General features: G+C 38.7%; 1 pseudogene across 1 annotated transcript; it reads right to left on the reverse strand.

Moving 5' to 3' along the window:
• Positions 1-275: 275 nt before the first annotated feature.
• On the reverse strand, positions 276-1,149 carry LOC309861969 (olfactory receptor 2H2-like; annotated as a pseudogene). Its single transcript has one exon. The product of its transcript is annotated as an olfactory receptor 2H2-like (transcript).
• Between the last annotated feature and the right edge of the window lie 16,962 nt (positions 1,150-18,111).

Genomic DNA, 18,111 nt, shown 5'->3' on the forward strand with positions numbered 1-18,111 from the left:
TTGGGCTTTCCGCTCAACAGGGAACCTGCTTTTCCCTCCCTCTCTGCCTACTTGTGATCTCTCTCTCTCTTTTTCTGTTAAATAAATAAATAAATAAATAAACCTTAAAAAAAAAAGGTAACAGTGTCAGGTACATCAAATGTACATTTCATTAGTCCACTGTACAATGAGGCTAATGTCCCCTCCACTAGAGGTGATAGTTCAGAGTTCTCATGCATGAAAATCACACATTTGAGCAAAGGAAGCTGATCTCCCTTTGAGTCTGAGCCCTTTCCTCACTCTTCACTGGCCATTCTGTCTTTCCATAAGAGCCTCTTGAAAGCTCCCTTTATGTCCTTGTTCCTCAAAGTGTAGATGAGAGGGTTGAGAGTGGGAGTTACCACAGTGTAGAAAAGAGTTAAGAACTTGCCTCCCTTCCGGGATAAGTGACTCCGGGGTCGGATGTAGACAGCAGTGACACTGCAGTAGAAGAGAAAGACGATGGCCAGGTGGGAAGAGCAGGTGCTGAAGGCCTTGGTTCTGCCCTCCTGGGACTGGATGGCCAGTACTGCCTGGGCGATATTCTCGTAGGAGACAAGGATAAGCAGAAGAGGCCCCATCAAGAAGATGGCACCAATCACTGAAATCTGGAGCTCATTGACATGTGTGTCTCCGCAGGCCAGACGGATCAGTGCAGGGACCTCACAGACAAAGTCATTAACCTGGTGGTGGTGGCAAAAGGGGAGTTTCATGGTGGTAGGAGACTGTACCAAGGTGCCAAAAATTCCACTTGCCCAGACCAGGAATGCCAGCTTGTGACACAGGCTTGGGCACATGATTACTGCATAGTGCAGGGGTCGACACACTGCCACATAAGCGATCAAAGGCCATGACCAGCAGCAGGACACACTCTGCAGCTCCGAGTCCCAAGAAGATGTAAAGCTGGACTTCACATCCCAGGTAGCTGATGGTCTTGTCTGAGCCCCAGAAATTGACCAGTATCTGGGGGATGCAGCTGGTGGTAAAGCAGAGGTCCAGGATGGAGAGGTGGGCGAGGAAGAAGTACATGGGGGTGTGCAGGTGAGGGTCTAGGTGAGACAGGAGTATGATGGTGGTGTTGCCCATGAGGGTTACTGTGTAAAAGACAGACACAACTACAAATAGGGTCATTCCTAGCCTGGGGTTATCTGAGAATCCCAAGAGGATGAAGTCATCTGGGATGGTGCCACTGGCATTTCTATACAGAGCCCACCTGGAACTGCAAGGAGCAACCCATCAATTAGAATACCATCTACAAGAGGTAGAGAAAAGTGATTTTTTATTTCAGAAAATTGCCCTTTCTTCATTAATATTTTCTCTAAGCTTTTACTGACTTTTATCTCTATCCCTTTTTGGACATTTTCACGTTAATTTCTTCAAACCTGGCCTGTTCTAGCAAACTTTTAGAACATGAGATTGTGGTAGGTTATTATTTAAAACTAACTGTTAGCACTATGAGTAACTTATGCCAGCAAACTGGACAGCTAGATAAAATGGAAAAAAACTCTAGAAACATGCAAACTGCCAAAACTGAATCAGGAAGACATAGAAAGCCTGAATAGATCAATTAATTGCTATTATAGAGAGTGAATCAGTAATTTAAAAATCTCCCATAAAAGAAAAGCCTAGAACTAGATGTCTTCACTGATAAATTTTACCAAACATTTATAAAATAAATGACAAAAAACCTCAAACTTTTCCCAAAAAAATCAGAGGAAGGAGCACTCCAAGGCATTTATCCAAGGCAGCATTACCATAATACAAACTCCAGATAAAGACACCACCAGAAAAGAGAATGACAGACCAATACCATGTTGAATATAGATGCAAAAATTCTCAGCAAAATGATAGCACATTGAATTCAGCAGCAAATTAAAAGGATCATGTCCCATAATCAAGCAGAGTTTATCCCTGGGATCCAATGGTGGTTTAATATGTGCAAATCAATCAATGTGATACAACATATTAATACAATAAAAGAAAAACTTATATGATCATTTCATTACCAATGGAATAAGTATTTGACAAAATTCAGTATCTGTTAATGATGAAAACCTCTTTTTTAAAAAATTCTGAGAATAGTTGACAATGTTACATTAGTTTCAGATGTACAACATAGTCAGTCAACAAGTTGATAAATTATGCTGTGCTCATCACAAGTGTAACCACCATCTGTCCCCATATATCACTACTACAATATCATTGACCATATTCCCTATGCTGTGTCTTTTATGTCCATGACTTATTCATTCCATAATGGAAAGCCTGTGTTTTCCACTCCGTGTCACCCATTTTCCCCATCCCCTTACACTCCTCCCTTCTAGCAACTTATAGGTCTGATTCCATGTTTTTATTTATTTATTCCTTTTTCTTCTTTAGATTCCACATATTGGATGATTTGAGTGAAATCATATGGTAGTTGTCTTTCTCAGTCTGACTTATTTCACTTAGCATGGTACACTCTAGGTCTATCAGTGTTGTCACAAATAACGCTATCTCATCCCTTTTCACATTTGCATAATATTCCATTGTATATATCACATCTTCATTATCCATTCATTTATCAACCAACACTGGGTTTCTTCTGTAACTTGGCTAATCTAAAGAATGCTGCAATAAAAATAGGGGTGCACATATCTCTTTGAATTAGTGTTTTTCTTTTCTTTGGGTAAATACTCAGTGGCAGAATTACTGGATTGTAGGGAAGCTCGATTTTTTACTTTTTGAGAAAACTCTGTCTTGCTTTTGGTTGTACCAATTTGCATTCTGACCGTAGTTTATGACGGTTCCTTTTTCTCCACATCCTCATCAAAACTTGCTATTTCTTGTGTTTCTGATTTTACTCATTCTGATAGGTGTGATGTCATATCTCATTGTGATTATGATTTGCATTTCCTTGATGATTAGGGGTGTTGAGCATCTTTTCATGTGTTTATTGGCCATTTGCATGTCTTCACTGGAAAAAAAAATCTACTCATGTTTTCTGCCCATGAATGGACAATTGATGAATAGATATCAGATTCTGTTGTTTTGTTGTTGTTTTGATTTGATGTTTTGTTTTTTGGTGCTGACTTTTATAAGTTTTTTGTATATTCTGGATGTAAACCCTTTATTGCATATACATATATTGCATATACATATATTGCATATACATATAATGAATACTTTTGACAAATTAGGTATACAGGGAATGTGGCTTGCCATAATAAAGGTTATCTATGACAAGCCCACAGCTAACACCATACTCAATTTTGAAAGGCTGAGTTGAGAGCTTTTTCTCTAAGATCAACAATAAGAAAAAAGGATACTATCTCATTGCACTTATTCAACAAAGTATTGAAAATTCTAGCCAGATTGATCAGGAAAGAAAAGGAAACAAAAGCCATAAGAATTGTAAAGGAAGAAGTAAAATGTTCCTATTTGCAGATGACATGACTTTATATAAAGAAAATCACAAAAACTCCACCAAAAAACTAATATATTCAGTAAAGTTTCAGGGTACAAAGTTAACCAACAGAAACCAGTAATATTTCTATACACTAGTGATAAATTATCTGGAAAAAGACTGATTTTATTTACAATATCACCAAAACAATAAAATACTTAAGAAAAAAACAAAGAAAGTGAAAAACTTCTACTCCAAAAATTATTACACACTGATAAGAGTGTAAGAAACAAATAAATGGAAAGGTACCTTGTGTTTGTGAATTAGAAGAACTAATATTCTTATAATGTCAATACTACCAAAAAGCCAAGTATAGATTCAATGTAGTCCTGCAAGAATTCAATGGCATTTTTACAGAAGTAGAGAAATCAATTATTTATTTGTTTATTTATTTATTTATTTGACAGGCAGAGATCACAAGTAGGCAGAGAGGCAGGCAGGGGCAGGGGACAGGCTCCCTGCTGAGCAGAAAGCCAGATGCAGGACTCGATCCCAGGACCCTGAGATCATGACCTGAGCTGAAGGCAGTAGCTTAACCCATTGAGCCACCCAGGCATCCCGGAAAAATCAATTTTAAAATTTATTTGGAAACACGAATGACTCTGAATTGCCCAAACAATTTTGAAGAAGAATAGAGCAAGAGACATTATACTTCCTGATTTGAAGCTATACTATAAAGCCACAGTAATCAAAACAGTATTATAGGGCACCTGGGTGGCTCAGTGGGTTAAGCCCCTGCCTTTGGCTCAGGTCATGATCTCAGGGTCCTGGGATCAAGTCCCATACTGGGCTCTCTGCTCAGCGGGGTGCCTGCTTCCCTTCCTCTCTATCTGCCTGCCTCTGTCTACTTGTGTTCTCTGTCTGTCAAATAAATAAATAAAATATTAAAAAAACAACCAAAAATCAGTATTATATTAATGCAAAAACAGGTAAGTACATCAAAGGAATGTAATAGAGAACCCAGGAAATAAACCCATGCATATATAGTAAACTAATATTTGATGAGGGAGCCCAAAAACTAACACGCAAGTAACAGTTTCTTCAACAAATCATGCTGGGAAGATTGGATATTTTCAGGTAATAGTATGAAACTATAGACTCCTATCTTTTATCACTGACAAAAGTTAACTCAAATTGGATTAAAAATTCAATGTAAGATCTGCAACCATAAAACACCTAAAAGGAAAAAAAAATAGAAAAAAAATTCCTTGACATAGTTTTTGTTTTTTAAATATGACACATAAAGCACAAGAGACATAAAAAATAAATAAGTGAGCACACACCAAACCAAAATGCTTTTGCACAGTAAAATAAATCACAAAAGGAAAAGTCAACCTATGGAATGGGAGAAAATATTTGCAAATCTTATATCTGATAAGGGGTAAATATCCAGAATATATAAAGAACTAATACAACCCAACACACACACACACACACACACACGCACACACACACACACACACATGCACATGCACTTAACTAAAAGGTGATAAAAGGACCGGAATAAATTTTTTTTCCAACAAAGATATACAAAAGGCCAACAGGTACAAGAAAAGAAGCTCAACCTCAGTATAGAGACACACAAATCAAAACCCCAATAAGAGATCTCATTATTGTTGAAATAATCATTACAAAAAAGACAAAGGATAAAATATATTAGTATGGGTGTGAAGAAAAGCGACCTTTGTTTATTGTTGGTGAACTTTTAAACTGGTATAGCCACTGTGGAAAACTATATAGGATCTTGAAAAAATAAAAAAATATTCCTACTATATGATGTAGTAATTTCACTTCTGGGAATTTGTCCAAAGAAAATGGAACAATAACTCTAGAAGATATTTGCTCCTCAATTTGCATACTAGCACTGCATACAATAGCCAAGACATGGAAACAACCTAAGGGTACATTGGCAGATGACTGGATAACAAATTTGTTATATAAGCCATAATTAGATACATGAAAATTGTAAGTAAAAAGATATGAAATATGGCACATATACATAAAATATGGAGGAAGTAACAAAGAAAGAATTAAGAAGGTATGTTTGAACTTGAATGACCATCAACTTAATATAGAATGTTATATTCTTAAGATGATATATATGAACATGATGGTAGTCACAAACCTCAAAGTCATCCTAAATAGACAAAAAAATAAAAGGAAAGATCCAAATATAACACTTCAGAAACTCAGCAGTTATAGTGAAAAAGAGCAGCAGCAGAAGAAAAGAACAGAGAAAAACTACAAAACAATGAGAAAGCAATGAACAAATGGCAATACATACATACCTATCAATACTTACTTTAGAAGCAAATGACCTAAATGTATCAATCAAAAGACACAGGGTGGTAGAATGAGTTAAAAAAAAAAAGGGGGGGGGGACAAGATGGCAGGGGAGTAGGAGGAGGCGCCTTTTCAGCCGGTACCCCAAAGTGAGCTGATTACCTACCAAAGAACTCCGATCACCCATGAAATCAGCCTGAGATCAGAATTATACACATCTGGATCTCTACAGGGGCAGAAGACGCCAGTGGGCAGGTAAAGTGGAATGGGAATGGCAGACTGATATTGGAAGATAAACAAAAGGGGGAGGGAGCCAACAGAGGCAACCGGTTGGAAAGTAATACCCCAATACAAGCGAGAGTGCCCTGCATCTGGGGACCTGCATTAACTTGGAGACTGGTTGAAAGCACTCCAAAAGAGCAAAGGATCACGGGGGGTGGGGGGTGGGGGGTGGGGGGGTGGGGATTGTGGGAATAGGGGCGACTAGGGACAGGGGCTTAAGTCCCCGGTCCCAGGACAACCTCTCCCGGCGCTGAGGCAGAGAGAATGCAGCAGAGAAACCAGCTCTTGGTCCCTAAGCCGCCAGCATGCCCGAAAATGCATGGGTTCTAGTTCCTGTGAGGGGATGGGAGCCACGCTGGTTGGCAGAGTGCAGGAGCTCTACCACAAAGCTTGAGATACGCGAGCATGTCCCTCATGCTCCCCTGAGTTACAAAGGCCCAGCTGGCGCTCTTTGACCCATGCCATTGTTTCAAAGTGTAAGCCATGCGCCCCAAACTCTCCCCTGACAGAGGTGCGCAAAAGCCCAGCCTAGTGCTTGGGGACCAGCGCCCCATTCTCAGTGCCCAAGACGCGCTGCCTCTGAAAGAGGTGCGCACAAGCTGGGCACTCCCAGCCCAGGCCAGCAGCAAAATCTCAGTGTGCGATTGCTGCTTGGAACCTCTCTGGCGGTCTGAGGCTTGCAGACAGCTGCCAAGGCCTTGGCTTTGTGTACAAGCAAAAGATCCTGCGCCCCCAAGGGTCTGCAACTTGGAACCTGCTCAGCCAGCGGCCAAGGGGGAATTTATTTAGGCTCTGCACCCAGACTGAGGCTTCTATCTGAGAGGGAGATCAGGGTGCGGTTTGTTTTCCTCTAAAACTACAAAAACCATCAAAGGTAGTCAAGGTGAGAGAAAAAAAAAAAATTGAACAAGCATAAAAACCACCAGAGAACAAAAGCCTGAAAAAAACCAGTTTCCTCAGAGCCCACCCCCTTGAGGGGGGCGGAGGACTTAACTCAGGAAAAATCATTGACTGACAATCCACGTGGCAGGCCCCTTCCCCAGAAAACAAACCAAGAAAGAAAAAAAAAAGAGAGAGAGAGGAAAAAAAAAAAAGGACTACAGAGAACAATGACTACTTCATAGGAAAACTTGTATTCTTCACTCGTTCCCACTATTCGGTTCATTTTTTTTTTTTTTAACACATAGATAATTTTTTTAACCTATTTACCATCACAGCGAGTTGTACAGTACATCAAATTCCATAATACCTTTCTAACCTGAACTTTTTGATGCATACACCTATGTTTTTCTTTTGCATTTTTATTTTTTGAATTTCTTTTTTTAAATTTTAGTTTAGTCTAGTTTATTCCTTTTTATTTTTATCCTATAACATTCATATAGAGTTAAACTTCAAAGTAATCCCCTTTCCCCAACCAATACTACCCCGATAGGTAAACCAATTTTTAATCCCCTTTATCTTAGGAAAGTTGAGTCCTTTAACAAAGATATCAAGATACATCCAGGAAGAATCAAAACAACCTTCCTCGTACACACTGAGAATTTATAAGAACTCTCCCATGTTCTTCCACCAGTGTTTCTGTGTTTTTTTGTGTTTGTCCTGATAGCATATAAATTTTACACTTGGGGTTCTTTTTGACGAGGTTCTTTCTTTATTTGCATATATATATATATATATATATATATATATATATATATTTTTTTTTTTTTTCTATTGTATCTTTTTATCTCTTTTTGTCTACTTCATAAATCTTACCTTGGGGCTCATCTGGGCTGAACATTCTTTTTCATCTTCCCTTTCTTTCCTGTCTCTCTCTCTCTTTTTTTTCTTCTTTTCTTTTTTTTTTTTTCTTTTCTTTTGTCTCTCGTTAGGTGGGGAATCCTGATTGCTCAGAAGTGTTCCAGGGTGCACCTTGACTGCACCACAGTTGATACTTCCAGCTACATCTGTTCAGTCATCTGAGGAGGAGGAATGCCCAACAGAAGAAAAATACAGAGGATGGACCTTCTGCAACAGAGCTAATGGCTATCAACATAGACAGTATGTTGGAAAGAGAATTCAGGCTAACAATTATCCAGGCAATAGCTAGGTTGGAGAAAGCCATGGATGACCAAACAGAATTGATTATGGCCGAACTGAAAGAGACCAGACAGGTGTTCACAATGTTAGGGCGGAGCTTAAAGCTACCAGGGAGGAAGTTCACAATGCTCTCAATGAGTTCCAATCTAACCTAAACTCTCTCAAAGCTAGGGTAACTGAGAAAGAAGATAGAATTAGTGATCTGGAGGACAAACAGGAAGAAATTCAAAAAATAAAAATGCAAAAGAAAAACATAGGTGTATGTATCAAAAAGTTCAGGTTAGAAAGGTATTATGGAATTTGATGTATTGTACAACTCGCTGAGATGGTAAATAGGTTAAAAAAAATTATCTATGTGTTAAAAAAAAAAAAATGAACCGGAATAGTGGGAACGAGAGAAAGGATCAGGAGGAAGCCTGGAACAAACAGCTTAGAAACCACGAAAACAGAATCAGGGAAATAAATGATTCCACGAAGCATTCCAACATCAGAATTATTGGAATCCCTGAAGGGGAGGAGAAAGAAAGAAGTCTAGAAGATATAGTGGAACAAGTCTTTCAAGAAAATTTTCCCAAGCTCGTGAATGGAACCAGCGTTCATGTACTAGAGGCTGAACAGTCTCCACCCAAGATTATACATTCCCAAAAAACATCACGACACCTGATAGTCAAATTGAGGAATTATAATTGTAAGTATAATCTTGTGAAAGCCTCCAGGGCAAAGAGGCTCCTTACTTACAGAGGGAAGCCCATCAGAACAACATCAGACCTGTCCACAGAGACCTGCCAAGCCAGAAGAGGCTGGGAAGATATATTCAGGGCACTAAATGAGAAGAACATGCAGCCAAGAATATTTTATCCAGCAAGACTGACATTCAAAATGGATGGAGAGATAAAGAGTTTCCAAGACCAGCAAGGCTTAAAAGACTATGCAACCACCAAGCTGACACTGCAGGAAATATTAAGGGGGGTTCTATAAAAGAGGAAAAATCCCAAGAATAGCATTGAACAGAAATATAGACACAGTCTACAGAAAGAAAGACTTCAAAGGTAACTCGATGTCAATAAAAACGTATCTATCAATAATCACTCTCAATGTGAATGGCCTAAATGCACCCATAAAACGGCACAGGGTAGCAGATTGGATAAAACGACAGGACCCATAGATATGTTGTCTACAAGAGACCCATTTTGAACCTAAAGATACACGCAGACTGAAAGAGAAGGGATGATGAAGCATCTTTCATGCCAATGGGCCTTAAAGAAGGTCGGGGTAGCGATTCTCATATCAGATGAATTAGACTTCAAACTAAAGACTGTAGTCAGAGATACAGAAGGACACTACATAATCCTTAAAGGGACTCTCCACCAAGATGATCTAACAATTGTAAATATCTATGCTCCCTATATGGGAGCAGCCAGTTACTTAAGAAAACTGTTAATCAAGATAAAGAGTCATTTTGGTATGAATACACTAATCATAGGAGATCTTAACACACCTCTCTCAGAATTAGACGGATCATCGAAGCAGAAAATCAATAAAGAAACAAGAGCATTGAATGACACATTGGACCAGATGGACCTCATAGATATATACAGAACATTCCACGCTAAAACAACAGAATACTCATTCTTCTCAAGTGCACATGGAACCTTCTCCAGAATAGACCACATACTGGGTCCCAAATCAGGACACAACCGACCAAAAGACTAAGATTATTCCCTGCATATTCTCGGATCACAATGCTTTGAAACTGGATCTCGATCACAAGGAAAAGTTCAGAAGGAACTCAAACACCTGGAAGCCAAAAACCACCTTGCTTAAGAATGCTTGGATTAACCAGGAGATCAAAGAAGAACTGAAACAATTCATGGAAACCAATGAGAATTAAGATACTTTGGTCCAAAACCTATGGGATACAGCAAAGGCAGTCCTAAGGGGAAAATACATAGCCATCCAAGCCTCCCTCAAAAAAATTGGAAAAATCCAGAACACACCAGCTGTCTCTACACCTTAAAGAACTGGAGAATCAACAACAAATCAAACCAACTCCACACATAAGAAGGGAACTCATCAAGATTAGAGCTGAGATCAATGAGGTAGAAACCAGAGATACAGTAGAATGTATCAATGAAACTAGAAGCTGTTTTTTTGAAAGAATCAATAAGATCGATAAAACATTGGCCACACTAATCCCAAAAAAAGAGAGAAAGCCCAAATTCATAAAATTATGAATGAAAAGGGAGAGATCACAACTAAAACCAAGGAAGTAGAAACAATCATCAGAAGTTATTATCAACAGTTATATGCCAATAAGTTTAGCAACCTAGAAGAAATGGATGCATTCCTGGAAAAATATAAACTACCAAAATTGAACCAGGAAGAAATCGACAACCTGAATAGACTGATATCTAATAACGAGATTGAAGCAGTGATCAAAAACCTCCCCAAAATAAGAGCCCAGGACCTGACGGATTCCCTGGGGGAATTCTACCAAATCTTCAAAGAAGAAATAACACCTATTCTCCTGAAGCTGTTTCAAAAAATTGAAGCAGAAGGAAAACTTCCAGACTCTTTCTATGAAGCCAGCATTACCCTGATCCCCAAACCAGGCAAAGTCCCTACCAAAAAGGAGAATTTTAGACCAATATCACTGATGAATATGGATGCTACGATTCTCAACAAGATCCTAGGAAACAGGATCCAACAGCACATTAAAAAGATTATCCACCATAATCAGGTGGGATTCATCCCTGGGCTACAAGGATGGTTCAACATTTGCAAATCAATTAATGTGATACAACAAATTAATAGGAGAAGAGAGAAGAACCACATGGTCCTCTCAATTGATGCAGAAAAAGCATTTGACAAAATCCAGCATCCGTTCATGATTAAAACGCTTCAAAGTACAGGGATAGAGGGAACATTTCAGAACCTCATCAAGACTATCTGTGAAAGACCCACAGCAAATATCATCCTCAATGGGAAAAAGCTTTCAGCCTTCCCGTTGAGATCAGGAACAAGACAAGGATGCCCATTTTCACCACTCTTGTTCAACATAGTATTAGAAGTCCTAGCAACAGCAATCAGACAACAAAGGGAAATAAAGGTATCCAAATTGGTAATGAAGAAGTCAAACTCTCTCTCTTCACAAATGACATGATTCTTTATATGTAAAACCCAAGAGACTCCACCCCCAAACTACTAGAACTCACATACAGCAATTCAGCAACGTGGCAGGATACAAAGTCAATGTGCAGAAATCAGTGGCTTTCTTATACACTAACAATGAAAATACAGAAAGGGAAATTAGAGAATTAATTCCATTTACTATAGCACCAAGAACCATAAGATACCTGGGAATAAACCTAACCAAAGAGGTAAAGGATCTGTACTCGAGGAACTACACAACACTCATGAAAGAAATTGAAGAAGACATAAAAAGATGGAAGACCATTCCATGCTCCTGGATCGGAAGAATAAACATTGTTAAAATGTCTACACTGCCTAGAGCAATATATACTTTTAATGCCATTCCGATAAAAATTCCACCACTATTTTTCAAAGAGCTGGAGCAAATAATCCAAAAATTTGTATGGAATCAGAAGAGACCCTGAATCACTAAGGAAATGTTGAAAAACAAAAATAAAGTGATGGGGGCATCACTTTACCCGATTTCAAGCTTTATTACAAAGCTGTGATCACCAAGACAGCATGGTAGTGGCATAAAAACAGACACATAGACCAGTGGAACAGAGTAGAGAGCCCAGATATGGACCCTCAACTCTATGGTCAATTAATCTTTGATGAAACAGGAAAAAATATACAGTGGAAAAAAGACAGTCTCTTCAATAAATGGTGCTGGGAAAACTGGACAGCTATATGTAGAAGAATGAAACTCGACCATTCTCTTACACCGTACACAAAGATAAACTCAAAATGGATAAAAGACCGAGACAGGAATCCATCAGAATCCTAGAGGAGAATATAGGCAGTAATCTATTCGATATCAGCCACAGAAACTTCTTTCAAGTTATGTCTCCAAAGGCAAAGGAAACAAAAACGAAATTAAACTTTTGGGACTTCATCAAAATCAAAAGCTTCTGAACAGCAGAGGAAACAGTCAACAAAACAAAGAGGCAACCCATGGAATGGGAGAAGATATTTGCAAATGAGAGTACAGACAAAAGTATAGATCTTGATATCCAGGATCTATAATGAACTCCTCAGGCTCAACACACATGAAACAGGCAAACATATCAAAAAATGGGCAGAAGATATGAACAGACACTTCTCCAATCAAGACATACAAATGGCTATCAGACACATGAAAAAAATGTTCATCATCACTAGCCCTCAGGGAGACTCAATTAAAACCACATTGAGATATCACCTTGCACCAGTTAGAATGGCCAAAATTAACAAAACAGAAAACAACATGTGTTGGAGAGGATATGGAGAAAGGGGAACCCTCTTCCACTGTTGGTGGGAATGCAAGTTGATGCAGTCTCTTTGGAGAACAGTGTGGAGATTCCTCAAGAAATTAAAAATAGAGCTTCCCTATGACCCTGCAATTGCTCTCCTGGGTATTTACCCCAGGGATACAGATGTCGTGAAAAGAAGGGCCATCTATACCCCAATGTTTATAGCAGCAATGGCCACAGTCGCCAAACTATGGAAAGAACCAAGATGTCCTTCAACGGATGAATGGATAAGAAAGATGTGGTCCATATACACTATGGAGTATTATGCCTCCATCAGAAAGGATGAATATCCAACTTTTGTAGCAACATGTATGGGACTGGAAGAGATTATGCTGAGTAAAATAAGTCAAGCAGAGAGAGTCAATTATCATATGGTTTCACTTATTTGTGGAGCATAACAAATACCATGGAGGACAAGGGGTGTTAGAGAGGAGAAAGGAGTTGTGGTAAATTGGAAGGGGAGGTGAATCATGAGAGACTATGGACTCTGAAAATCAATCTGAGGTGTTTGAAGTGGCGGGGGGGGGTGGGAGTTTGGGGTACAAGGTGGTGGGTATTATAGAGGGCTCGGATTGCATAGAGCCCTGGGGGCAGTGAAAAAATAATGAATACTGTTTTTCTGAAAATAAATAAATTGAAAAAATAAAAAACAACAAAAATGAATAAATAAATAAATAAATAAATAAAATCTTTAAAAAAAAAGTATGCTGCCTGCAAGAGTCTCATCTTAGACCTAAAGACACATATAGACTAAAAGGCAAGAGAAAGAAAGATATTTAGTATGCTAATGGAAGCAAGACAACAGCAGCAACAACAAATGTGATAGTAATGCTCATATTAGGCAAAATAGACTTTGAATAAAAGACTGCGACAAGAGACAAAGAAAGTTATTACATAATGATAAAGGGATCAAACAAAAGGGTATAACAATTATAAATATCTATGCACCCCAAAAAGGAGCACCTAAATTTATAAAGCAAATATTAATGGAAATAGAGAAATGGATAGCAATACAATAATAGTAAAGACTTTCACACAGCCTTTTCATCAATAGATAGATTATCAATGCAGAAAATCAGTAAGGATATAGTATAAATTTGAATAATGTATTAGGCTAGATGGGCATAACACATGCATAGAGAACATTCTATCAAACAAAATAAAAAACACATCCTTTTCAAGTACATCTAGAACGTGCTCCAGAATAGATCATATATTAGGCCACTAAACAAGTCTCAATAAATTAAAGAATATTGAAATCATACCATGCATCTTTTCTGACTACAATAGTATGAAACCAGAAATAAATCATAATGAAAACAAAACTGGAAAAAAACAAAAACATGTGGAGTCTAAATGAAAAGATACTAAACAACCAGTTTGTCAACACAGCAATCAAAGAAAAAATTTAAAAAATACATAGAGACAAATGAAGTAAAAAGACAATGATCCAAACTCTTCAGAACACAGAAAAGCAGTTCTAAGAAATAAACATAGTGGTATTGGCGTACCTCAAGAAACAAGAAAAAAGTTCAAATAAACAATTTCAGACCTTATAGCTAAAGAAACTGAAAAAAGAACAAGTAAAGCCCAAGGTAAGAGGAAGAAAGGAAGTAAAGATTAGACTAGAAATAAGTGACACAGAGACTAAAAACAATAGAAAAAAATAAATGAAACCAAAAGCTGGTTCTTTGAAAAGATCAGCAAAACTGATAAACCTTTAGACAGACTCATTAATAAAGAAAGGAAGAAGGAAAGAAAGAGAAAGAAAGAAGTGAGAAAGGACTCAAATAAATAAAAGCAGAAATGAAGGAGGAGAAATAACGACTGACAACAGAGAAATACAGAGAATTATAAAAGAATACCATGAAAATGATATGCCAACAAATTGGACAACCTAAAAAAAAAAAAAAAAGAATAAATCCTAGAAACATGCAATCTTCCAAATCAGGAAGAAATAGAAAATCTGAACAGGGAGGAGTCAAGATGGCGGAGAAGTAGCAAGCTGAGACTGCTTTAGCTAGCCGGAGATCAGCTAGATAGCTTATCTAAAGACTGCAAACACCTGAAAATCCATCGGCAGATCGAAGAGAAGAAGAACAGCAATTCTGGAAACAGAAAAACAACCACTTTCTGAAAGGTAGGACCGGCGGAGAAGTGAATCCAAAGCGACAGGAAGATAGACCCCAGGGGGAGGGGCCGGCTCCCGGCAAGCAGTGGAGCAACCGCGCACAAAATCAGGACTTTTAAAAGTCTGGTCCGCTGAGGGACATCGCTCCAGAGGCTAAACCGGGGCGAAGCCCACGTGGGGTCAGCGTGGCCTCAGGTCCCGCAGGGTCACAGAAGGATCGGGGGTGTCTGAGTGTCGCAGAGCTTGCGGGTATTGGAACGGGAAAGCCGGCTACAGAGACAGAGCCGACAGTTAAGCTCGCAGCTCGGGGTGACCTTGAACTGGTCGCAGGCTCGGTGAGCTCGCAGCGCGGCCGGAGGTCAGGCAGACGGGAGTAACTGGGCGCTGTTCTTTGAGGGAGCACTGAGGAGTGGGGCCCTGGGCTCTCGGCTCCTCCGGGCCAGAGACCAGGAGGCCGCCATTTGTATTCCCGTCCTCCGGAACTCTATGGAAAGCGCTCAGGGAACAAAAGCTCCTGAAAGCAAACCCCAGCGGATTACTCACCCCGGCCCTGGGTAAGGGCGGTGTAATTCCACCTGGGGCAAAGACACTTGAGAATCACTACAACAGGCCCCTCCCCCAGAAGATCAACAAGAAATCCAGGCGAGACCAAGTTCACCTACCAAGGAGTGTGGTTTCAATACCAAGGAGAGCAGCAGAATTCCAGAGGAGGAGAAAGCCAAACATGGAACTCATGGCTTTTTTCCTGTGATTTTTTTTAGTCTTGCAGTTAATTTAATTTTTTCTTTTTCATTTTTTTTTTTCTCGCCTTCGGGTAAAATTTTTTTTTTAAATGTTACCTTTTTCTTTTTTAACGATTTTTTACTAGTTTATCTATATATATATATATATTTTTCTTTTTTACATTTTTCTTAGGTGTTTTCTTTTTTTAAAAATTCTTTTCTCTTCTTTTTTTTTTCTTTTTGCTTTTTTATCCTTTCTTCCTTTTTGAACCTCTTTTTATCCCCTTTCTACCCACTCACGATTTTGGATCTCTTCTAATTTGGTTAAAGCATATTTTCCTGGGGTTGTTGCCACCCTTTTAGTATTTTACTTGCCCCTTCATTTACTCTTATCTGGACAAAATGACAAGACGTAAAAATTCAACACAAAAAAAAAGAACAAGAGGCAGTACCGAAGGCTAGGGACCTAATCAATACAGACATCAGTAACATGTCAGATCTAGAGTTCAGAAGGACAATTCTCAAGGTTCTAGCCGGGCTCTCGAGAGATATAAAAGCCCTTTCTGGAGAAATAAAAGAACTAAAATCTAACCAAGTTGAAATAAAAAAAGCTATTAATGAGGTGCAATCAAAAATGGAGGCTCTCACTGCTAGGATAAATGAGGCAGAAGAAAGAATTAGTGATATAGAAGACCAAATGACAGAGAATAAAGAAGCTGAGCAAAAGAGGGACAAACAGCTACTGGACCACGAGGAGGAGAATTTGAGAGATAAGTGACACCATAAGACGAAACAACATTAGAATAATTGGGATTCCAGAAGAAGAAGAAAGAGAGAGGGGAGCAGAAGGTATACTGGAGAGAATTATTGGGGAGAATTTCCCCAATATGGCAAAGGGAATGAGCATCAAAATTCAGGAGGTTCAGAGAAAGCCCCTCAAAATCAATAAGAATAGGCCCACACCCCGTCACCTAATAGTAAAATTTACAAGTCTCAGTGACAAAGAGAAAATCCTGAAAGCAGCCCGGGAAAAGAAGTCTGTAACATACAATGGTAAAAATATTAGATTGGCAGCTGACTTATCCACAGAGACCTGGCAGGCCAGAAAGAGCTGGCATGATATTTTCAGAGCACTAAACGAGAAAAACATGCAGCCAAGAATACTATATCCAGCTAGGCTATCATTGAAAATAGAAGGAGAGATTAAAAGCTTCGAGGACAAACAACAACTGAAAGAATTTGCAAATACCAAACCAGCTCTACAGGAAATATTGAAAGGGGTCCTCTAAGCAAAGAGAGAGCCTACAAGTGGTAGATCAGAAAGGAACAGACACCATATACAGTAACAGTCACCTTACAGGCAATACAATGGCACTAAATTCATATCTCTCAATAATGGGCTAAATGCCCCTGTCAAAAGACACAGGGTATCAGAATGGATAAAAAAAACAAAACCCATCTATATGTTGCCTCCAAGAAACTCATTTTAAGCCCGAAGACACCTCCAGATTTAAAGTGAGGGGGTGGAAAAGAATTTACCATGCTAATGGACATCAGAAGAAAGCAGGAGTGGCAATCCTTATATCAGATCAATTAGATTTTAAGCCAAAGACTATAATAAGAGATGAGGAAGGACACTATATCATACTCAAAGGGTCTGTCCAACAAGAAGATTTAACAATTTTAAATATCTATGCCCCCAACGTGGGAGCAGCCAACAATAAAAACCAATTAATAACAAAATCAAAGAAACACATCAACAATAATACAATAATAGTAGGGGACTTTAACACTCCCCTCACTGAAATGGACAGGTCATCCAAGCAAAAGATCAGCAAGGAAATAAAGACCTTAAACGACATACTGGACCAGATGGACATCACAGATATATTCAGAATATTTCATCCCAAAGCAACAGAATACACATTCTTCTCTAGTGCACATGGAACATTCTCCAGAATAGATCACATCCTCGGTCCTAAATCAGGACTCAACCGGTATCAAAAGATTGGGATCATTCCCTGCATATTTTCAGACCACAATGTTCTAAAGCTAGAACTCAACCACAAAAGGAAGTTTGGAAAGAACCCAAATACTTGGAGACTAAACAGTATCCTTCTAAAGAATGAATGGGTCAACCGGGAAATTAAAGAAGAATTGAAAAAAATCATGGAAACAAATGATAATGAAAATACAATGGTTCAAAATCTGTGGGACACAACAAAGGCAGTCCTGAGAGGAAAATATATAGCGGTACAAGCCTTTCTCAAGAAACAAGAAAGGTCTCAGGTACACAACCTAACCCTACACCTAAAGGAGCTGGAGAAAGAACAAGAAAGAAACCCTAAGCCCAGCAGGAGAAGAGAAATCATAAAGATCAGAGCAGAAATCAATGAAATAGAAACCAAAAAAACAATAGAACAAATCAATGAAACTAGGAGCTGGTTCTTTGAAAGAATTAATAAAATTGATAAACCCCTGGCCGGACTTATCAAAAAGAAATGAGAAAGGACCCAAATAAATAAAATCATGAATGAAAGAGGAGAGATCACAACTAACACCAAAGAAATACAAACTATTATAAGAACATACTATGAGCAACTCTACGGCAATAAATTTGACAATCTGGAAGAAATGGATGCATTCCTAGAAACATATAAACTACCA

The sequence above is a fragment of the Mustela nivalis genome (genome assembly GCF_964662115.1).
Source record: "Mustela nivalis genome assembly, chromosome: 3".
In the NCBI taxonomy this organism is placed as follows: Eukaryota; Metazoa; Chordata; class Mammalia; order Carnivora; family Mustelidae; genus Mustela; species Mustela nivalis.